Source organism: Peromyscus maniculatus, chromosome 20, assembly GCF_049852395.1.
Source record: "Peromyscus maniculatus bairdii isolate BWxNUB_F1_BW_parent chromosome 20, HU_Pman_BW_mat_3.1, whole genome shotgun sequence".
Lineage (NCBI taxonomy): Eukaryota > Metazoa > Chordata > Mammalia > Rodentia > Cricetidae > Peromyscus > Peromyscus maniculatus.
This window is the reverse complement of record NC_134871.1, coordinates 67044430-67054071: the sequence shown is the minus strand read 5'-3', so window position 1 is coordinate 67054071 and position 9642 is coordinate 67044430.

Sequence of the window (9642 nt, the reverse complement as noted above, 5' to 3'; positions counted from 1 at the left end):
TCAGTTCTCAGCTTCAGTCAAAAATCTTTCCTGATTGAAAAACAATGTCAGAAATTGTCCTTAATTACCTAAAAGCTTTTTAATATAAATCCCTTAGAAGATTATATATAACAGAATCATTTCATGTCATTAAGAGAATCCCAAAAAGAAAGAAAACTGACTTTTAAAATCCAGTCATAGCTCAAAATTCTTTTCCTATTTTTTTTTTTTTTTTTGATTCATTAACTTAAAATGGCGTTTAAAATTAAAACTTGGATCTTGGAGCTAACAGGAATTTTGAACATAATCACAGACAGCATATTAGAAGTGGTGGGTAAACCTCCAAATTAATATCAACTTAGATCAGCACTGTGTGGAAAGTATAGAGCCACGTAGGCAGACTTCAGCAAACGTGCTCATGACAAAGCTTGTTTTCAGATCTGGGGAAAGGGCTTAGAACTCGGATTTTCATTGGGGGCATTATGCATTCCACAGTGTGCAAAGGTTTTATTTCAAGGGAGAGTGGGGGGCTTTTCTAGAACACCTGCTGTAGTAGTCTTTGTGTTTCCTTGTTCACCCCGAAGTTTTCAATTTGTAAATAGGAAAGTCTAGGGTTCCCTTCTTTGGGGTTGATTTTTAATAAATCTTTATGTAGGGGCTTGGAGAGATGGCTCAGAGGTTAAAGGCACATACCGCTCTTGCAAAAACAAACAAATAAAAAAGCCCCAGTCTGGTTGTCAGTAACGGCATCGGGCAGCTTACAACTGTTTGTAACTCAGCTCCAGGGGGTCTGACACCCTCTTCTGGATTCCTCAGAATGTGTGCATACCCCCTTATATATATGCATGCTTTCAAAAATAATCCAATAACTAAAAATTTGTATTCTTTGAAAGTAGTTCTCCACTTGTACCTAATACTAATATAATCATTGTACTTAAATATAGAACATATACCACGCACAGACGCTGTTCTAGGTGTATGTACAGCTGAAGAAAAAATTCCTGTTCTTGCAAAATTCCATTGTAAAAGTGAGAGACAAAAAAGCAATGTGTTGTTATATTAGATGGAAAAACAATTAACATCTTGTGGAGAGCAGTAACAACGCGAAGAAGGCTGAGAGGTGGAGGATTTGATGCAGTCAAAAAGAAAATGGTAAAGTCGATCACTTGAGGAACATTTAAGAGACGAGGGAGTGAGCCACATAGACATTTTCATAGAACATTCTAAACAAGCAGAACAGTATTCAAGGGCTCTGGGGGCAAAGGATGCCTGGAACGCTCAGGATCGTGTTTGGTGTACATGGCTGGAGCAAGCGGCCATGAGGTCAACAGTGAGTGTGGCCAAGGTGGCCTTTATAATGTTGTAGGGACTCTGCTATTTCCTACACAACTGACAGCCATCCGAGCGTTCGCGGTCTCCCCTGGCTTTGCTGGTGGAATATATTATAGGAACAAGATACTGACACATATTAAGAAGATATTACGATAATCCTGGTGAGCGAGCATAATCGATGGTGGCGACCGCTGTGTAACCGTGCAGATAGTAGCTGTTAAATATAATGGAAGCATAAGAGCAGAGGGTTGACCTGGGAGGGAAGCTGACTTAAAATTCATTAATTTCCTCCAGAGGTGAGGTTGATTAGAACGAAAGAGCCCCGAGGCCATGATCATGACGGGAGGGAGAGTATTAAAAACAGCATAATGCGGGCTGGAGAGATGGCTCAGAGGTTAAGAGCACCGACTGCTCTTCCAGAGGTCCTGAGTTCAAGTCCCAGCACCCACATGGTGGCTCACAGCCATCTGTAATGAGATCTGGTGCCTTCTTCTGTATACATAATAAATAAATAAATCTTAAAAAAAAAAAAACAGCTTAATGCAGGGAGGATCTGAACACGGCCCAGACTTGAAGAGAAAAGGGGGCTTCCCTGGGAAGCCCGGAGAGGGGCTTCATTGAGGTGAGAATAAGAGAACAAGAGGTAGGGAGGAAGAGAGAGGGTGGGAAGGGAGAGAGCAAGAGGAGGAGAACACTGCCTCCCTTGGTATAGGGCAGAGGAGGCTCTTCAAAGCCATCTTCAGTTCAGCATCCCCAGAAGAGTCCCTGAACCAGCACCCGGGAGAAAGAAAAGATCTCACGTGTTATGGTCTTTTAGTGGTGGTGGGAAGTTTCACATCACGTGATTTGGTTCAGCATCATGTATGTGACAGGGGACATCGAAGAGACCAGTGCTGCACAGGACCCTAAACCAGGAGCTGTTGTTGGCCACAGCCCAGGCGCCTTGATAACTTTCCCAGAGAGAGCTCCAGGGAAGTGTGGCCTGATTCCCTCAGTCTGGGATGAGGCCTAAAGCTGCAGAACCATGTCCTAACAGTAACAAGCGGTCAGATTTGGATACAGATCAAAAGCAGAGACAACAGGATATATTGATGGAGGGACAGAGTTATAGCCAATTGAGGTGAAGAATATGGGCAAGATTGCTTCAGTCCTGACATTTGAAATGTCTATTTGACAATTACTGATGATGTTGAGCAGTGTGCTTGGGAGTGTCCTCCAAATTCGTGTCCACCTGGACCTTCAGAATCTGACTTTATTTGTACGCAGGGATAACATAATAAATGAAATTAACTTGAGGTCCTCCTGGACTAGGATGGGTTCTAAATCCAGGGATCAAGAATCCTTTTAAGCAGGTCTGTGTCAGTATGCAGAGACACATGGGAAGAAGGTCAGGGCGTGCAGGGTCGGAGACTGGAAGGACACACACAGGAATCAAGTACCACAAGGGTGTCTGGCAGCCACAGAATCTGGAGGAAAGGCCTAAATCAACTTTCCCCTCAGAATTTCTCTGGAAGGATCCAATGCCAAAGCCCCTTATCACAGCCTTCTGGATCTCTGAATCTTGAGAGAATATGGGTCTGTTTTCAAGCTCCCTGCCCCATTTGAACGGTAAGGAAAGGATATGAACAGTTAAGTTCAGGGTACAAAGCTGGACTAGGGAGACATCACTGGAGGGTGGAACTTACATGAAGCATTTAAAGCCATGGAGTTATAAGTTACTCTGTGGAGGAGGGAATTAGGAAAGTAAAAAGCACGTGGACGCAATATTAAGTTCTGTGTGATAGAAGAGGTCAGGCGAGGGAGCCTCATGAAGCAGGAGGGAAGGAAGATAGGATGTGCTAGCAGGCAGAGGAAGAAAGTCTTCTAGATAGTTGATGGTCAGCTAAACCATCCAGCAAGATGAGAAACCAGAACAGGCCATGTGGAAAATTGAACAGTGTTTCTTGAAGATGCTGGGAGGAAAAACGTGGTGGGGCAGGTGGAGGGGAGATAGGGAGGAAAGGGATTTTAGACAGCAACTAGAAAACCAGTATCATCTTGTTTGAAAAGTCCAAGCCAGGTAGTGGTGACCCACACCTTTAATCCCAGCACTCAGGAGGCAGAAGCAGGAGGGTCTCTGTGGGTTCAAGGCCAGCCTGTTCTACAGAGTGAGTTCCAGGACAGCCAGAGCTGTTACACAAAGAAACCCTGTCTCAAAAACAAACAAACAAACAACAACAAAAACAGAAAAAGAAGCAGCTCAAATAAGTCTCTGAAGTTCCTAGGTCAAGAAAAAGGTTTCCTAGAGTGAGAAAAAACAATGAGATATTTTAGTGAAAAGGAAAGAGGTGATAATGGATGATGTTCTATGTAGACAGGAATAGAATCTGAGTCCTTGCTATCTAACTGAGGAGGGAGGAATCTGGGAGCAGGGTGATGGCGAGCCCAAATTGAAATGTGCTACAAGTATAAAACACATTTGATTCCCCAGACTCTCGATGAGAAATATAATGCTAAACATCTGAATAGTTTTTGTTGTTTATGTAGGTAAGCCAATAATCACCTCTGAGATCTTCAGTGAAGTCTTCAGCTGGGTCGAGGAATCAAATAAATACAAATACTTGCTAATAAGAGAAAAAATATTCCATCCCCAGTACCACAGGGGAGAGAGGGAAAGATTTTTAAAATTTTTAATAATTTCATATGTACACAAGAATCCATACAAAAGAGTGAAGATCCAGAGCAAGACTTCTCTATAGTTTCAGACCAAGAGCAATGTATTCGTGAAGAAGAGACAAGGAAAAAGGATTTCTGGGCTGAGTAGTAAATTCTAGAAGCATCGCCACGAATCCGTATGTCAGGGCTGGGAACTGTAAAACTAGGAAGACAAGAAAACGCTCCATTACTGAACCACGTTCATTTTGCCGATTGCCTATTGTACCAGTTACTGAAATAAGTTTTAAAAATCTGGGTGGGAGGGGAGTCCATTCACAAGGTGGTGGAGCATGGAGGTAGAGAGTGTCACACCCATCTCCTAAGACAGCAGATAGTCATAGAGTACCTACCTACGGAATAAAAAAAAAAAAAAAAAAAAAAAAAAGGCCGGGCAGGTGGTGGCGCACGCCTTTAATCCCAGCACTTGGGAGGCAGAGGCAGGTGGATCTCTGTGAGTTCGAGGCCAGCCTGGTCTACAGAGTGAGATCCAGGAAAGGCGCAATGCTACACAGAGAAACCCTGTCTCGAAAGAAAAAAAAAAAAAGAAAGAAAGAAAGAAAAAGGCTAGAGTTGGGTATGGCTCTGTGTTGTTAAAGCTCCCTCCCAGGGGGAGATGTAAGCAATGGCCACCCCTCTCCTAAGGTCCTAATGACCAACTGAGACACGATTCTGCAGAAGTTCACTCTGGGGAACCCATGGCTTTATTGGGGCCCTTACAGAGCAAAGATGAGGGGTTCTTTACAAGGGTGTGGGTGTTCCTCCTCTGCCACAGGCTGGACCTGGAAGTTCTTATCCAGCAGGGCTGATGGCCTCCCTGTAGTGTTCAAATGGAGCCTCCTTCCTCTTGCCTTCTCTGGCCCACACACTCTAGCCCCTCCCGGAGGCCATGTGCGATTAAGGTAGTGGGAGGAGACTGGATACTTGTCTTAGGGTCTCACGACCCTCACCACTGCTCCATGAGGGGATAAAAGCTGTCAGCAAGCCCAGCTTGGACAATCCTTTCGCAAGGGCATGCAGATGAACTCCCTGGGATAGTGGTTGATTGGATCAGAGGCTAGTCACTTACGGCATGTTACATCGCTGTAATCCCAGCACTCCAGAAGCTGAGGCTAGACTACATGGCAAACCTGAGGCTATCCTGGGCTACTACAAGGTGATACTTGATCTCAGAATAATAAAACGGGGCCAGTGAGATGGTTCAAGGGGCAAGGTGCTTGATGCCAACCCTTATGGCCTGAGTTCGATCTCCAGGGTCCATATGGCAGAAGGAGAGAACCCATTCCCACAAACTGTCCTCTGACCTATAGACACGAGGACATACACACACAGACACACACGGACACACACATCACCTGCTGCGGCCAGCACAGCTGGAGCACGAAATCTGGCAAGGGACGCCGAGGTTCAACAGCACTCTAGACACCCAGTTTCAGTTCGTCAGGGGAGCAGCAATCTTTATTCTTACCAACATGGGCTTATATACCCCTCCAACAGCAGGAGTCAAGGAATGGGTTACTCTGTATCCCTAGGCAAGCCAGACACTGTTTTCCAAACAGGAAAAACCACAGGGGAACTGATCCCCAGCACCCTCCAGAACCCAAATGCACATTTCACACAAACAACTTAACTGGGACAGGACAAAAAAGGGCATTTAAAATTAAGGCAGCAAATTTACTGCTGCTGACAGTCACCATCACCACCGCCACCAACAACAAACATTGAAAACATGTAAAAACAATAAAATGAACAGTACAATCGATCGGGAAGGTGGCTGGAGGTGAAGCAATCTGCGGCCTGTGCGTGTGCAGCCACTCTCCATGGCTCACCGCATTCTCGAGGTTCAGAAAGAAGCACTTGGGCTCTGAGGGTAGGCTTTTCTGCCTCCTGAAGTCAAAAGGTCACCCCGCTGGAACTGTCAGCCTAAAACTCCCTGAAAATCAGCTAGGCGGTTGTTATTCTGACCAGGTGACAGAGGAGTCACCCCAGCAAAGCTAGTGGGAGACCAGTGCCCAACTTCGTGACCTCCAGAATCAGTGATGTCTCAAACAGCCGTTGGAAGGCAGCAACCGAGGGGGCACCGATGGTTTGAATGAGATTGGCCCCCATAGGCTCATAGATTTGAATGTTTGGTTCCCGGTTAGCGAACTGTTTAGGAAGGATTAGGAGGTGTGGCCTTGTTGGAGGAGGTGTGTTACTGGGGGTGGGCTGTGAGGTTTCAAAAGCCCAGATCAGACCCAGTGTCTCTCCCGCCTCACTTGTGAGCTCTCAGCTACGGCTCCAGCACCATGCCTGCCTGCCCGCTGCCACGCTCCCCACCATGATGGTCATGGACTCACCTTCTTACATTCTGAGCAAACCCCTAATTAAATGCTTTCTTTTGTCAGTTGCCTTGGTCATGGTGTGTCTCCACAGCAAAGAACCATATCTAAGACAGAGGCACATGGGGTTTCAGACTTAGATAAGTGAACAGCACAAAGGGTTGTTAGCAGAAGGGAGACAAGTCAGCTTGTTTGCTGGCTGACGTTGTGTGAGATTTTTCTGGGGAGATGTGGGAAATGTCTACCACCACCCACTTAGGGCACCAACGACAGACAAACCTAGCAATTCCACCCAGTTCTAAGTTGGAGAGTTTATTTGGCTTTTTTGCAGGTGAGTAAGGGGTTACTGACTTGACCCCAAAACACTGGAGTCTTCACCTTAGCATGGATGGTACCTCCTCCGTGACTGCATAGATGAATGAATTCTCCTTTTCCATTCATCTTCCATACTCTATCCTCTGTCACCTCTTGAGAACACAAGCCACATGCCACAGGGGAACAGCTGACTGGGAGGCACAGCAGAGGTGGCTGAGGTCTCAGGTGAGGATCCTTCTACTGTGAGAGAATACCAACAGGCTCCATTACAGGCAGGCAGCGGCTGCTGCTGCTGCTGCTGCTGCTGCTGATGATGATGATGATGATACTGCCTCTGCTGCTGCTGCTGATGATGATGATACTGCTGCTGCTGATGATGATGATGATGATACTGCTGCTGCTGCTGCTGATGATGATGATGAAGGTGGCCATGACTGTTGTTGGAAGACAGCATTCTGTAATAGCCAGCAGTAATCAAAATCAGGATGCTGTCCACTCATGGAGTCCCAGAGACTGTGGTCTTATTCTTTGGGTGGTTCTAGGTCCTTGAAAGATGCTTCTGAGTAGCAGAAGATACACATTTGTAATCACCAGCCTTTCTTTTGATAAATGCCAGCAGATTAAGGTATGGCCAAGGAACAAGAGTTCAGTTTTGACTCTGGTGAGCTGAGTCAGGTCCATGGCAGCACTAATTCTCAGGCTCTGGTAGGGATCCACAAAGGCACCTTACCCAAGGGCACCTGAAAGTGTGACACAGTGGGTATCACACATCTTTTCTTCTTTCCTAGAATTTTTATCCAAAGTTTGCTTTGCATTGTGGTGTTATCCATTTCCCCATTCTAGTTTATGATTGGCAGAGCCGATGTTCAGAAAAGCTTACATGGATGTTGGGATCCGAACTCTAATCCTCAAGATTGTTCAGCAAAAGCTCTGAACTTCTGAGCCATGTCTCCAGTCCCCTTTCTATCTTGAAAAATAAGTTACTTATCGGTTGATACTTCCAGGACAGTGCCCGACAGATGGTGTCATTTGCATGCCCACCAACATGCACAGTCATCCTCTGTCCTCAAAATGGAGTCTCTCAGGACAAGGCCTAGTGTAGCTGGAGTTTTCTCTTTGTAGCTAGAGTTTTCCTGCCTGGCCCACAGTCAGGACAAATCTCTGCCACCCACCAGTCCCACAGCCGCTCAGACCCAACCAAGTAAACACAGAGACTTATATTGCATACAAACTGTATGGCCGTGGCAGGCTTCTTGCTAACTGTTCCTGTATCTTAAATTAACCCATTTCTATAAATCCATAAGTTGCCCCGCGACTCATGACTTACCAGTACCTTACATCTCACTTGTCATGGTGGCGGCTGGCAGTGTCTCTCTGTCTCTGCCTTCCTGTTCCCAGAATTCTCCTCTCTGTTAGTCCCGCCTATACTTCCTGCCTGGCTACTGGCCAGTCAGTGTTTTATTTATTAACCAATCAGAGCAACACATTTGACATACAGAACATCCCACAGCAGCTTAGTCTGAAATAGGTCTCTTTTATGCAATACAGAGTAACTTGCAGTGGGACACAGCCCGATCTCAACCGTGTGCAGAACTAAGTACAAAGCTAGAGGGCAGTTCCCAAGACTCCTCTCTCTTGCCATCAGCTGGAAGCTCAGGGATTCACCAGCACCCTCTGGTTTGGTATCATGTAGAAAGTCCCAGAGTCCCTGAAAGCTGCCGTTAGCTACAGAGGCTGATCGGCCCCAGGAAGGAGCAGGCAGAGGGGAGGAAGCCCAGCAAGCTCTCAAATGTAGGGTTTTTCTCATTTCTTCTGTCATCCTTTATCCAGAGAGCCTGGACGTGTTGTGATATTTACCTGTGGTACTCATATGTGACAATGTACAAAGACTGTCAGCCCAGGAAGCTCTCCAAGCCTCAGTGTCCAGTTGTCCGGGCTTTGCTATGTAACGTGACTAGCTGGATGGCATTTGATCTCTGACTTCAGGTCACTGAGACTGGGCACCCAAAGCCCCCACCCAAAGTCACATGGCAGGTCTTTCCGGTGAGGCCATCTTTGTCCATTAGGTTATCTAAGAGTGGCCAGTCCCCAACCTGAATGGCATCAACCATCCACTATGACTTGAGACACTCAAGCAAAAAAAAACGACATCAAAGGTTATCCCCCAGAAGCCCCGGATAAAGGTCAGACCTCTTTTGGAGATCGGTGCTTCCCTGCCGAGAGTAGAGTGGAACTGGCCTTCCCTTCCCCCTGTGCATGGAGGGAGAGAAGGAACCCATACCTTCACTGCCACTCGGCTTTTGGAAAACTTCCCCCACTGTTCTGGAAAATGTCTCCTCTTCCTTCTCCACCTGAAAATAGGACCCACCCCACAGTCGGGGACAGCCCTTCACCAGCCGGCACCACACACGGAATAACTCCCGCAGGGTGGCGCTCATCAGCCTCAGGAACAGTGCTGGAGAAATTGCCCTCAATATATCATCCAAATTTCACACAGACCTGAATGTTTCATTTAAGTGTAAAACAAAGATAACAGTGTATTTTTAGTAAAATGTGCCGTTCTCCTAATCATGATGTTCTTTCCAGGCACTCAGAATCCTCACCCCACTGACAAGCCACCCTAAATCACCTTCCCAAGCCAGCAACTGTCCCATTAGAGAAGGTCGAGAGTGTTTCCAATGCTTCTTGGTGTACTTCAGATCCAAAGTCAACCAGTCAGTCGATGGCCAAGAGCCTACCTGCAGGCAGCCCTGGACCAATGCCGTGGAAGGTGCAGAGGCTATCAGCGGTGGGTCCTGCTCTTGGGGTTTGGGGTCCAAGGGTAGAGAAGAAAGAGGAAGCCTCACACAGACTTTCATGTAAAGAAAATGAGAAGGGCTGGAGAGATGGCTCAGTGGTTAAGAACACTGACAGCTCTTCCAGAGGACCCAGGTTCAATTCCTAACGCCCACATGGCAGCTCACAACTATCTGCAATTCAAGTTCCAGTGGATTCGACTCCCTCA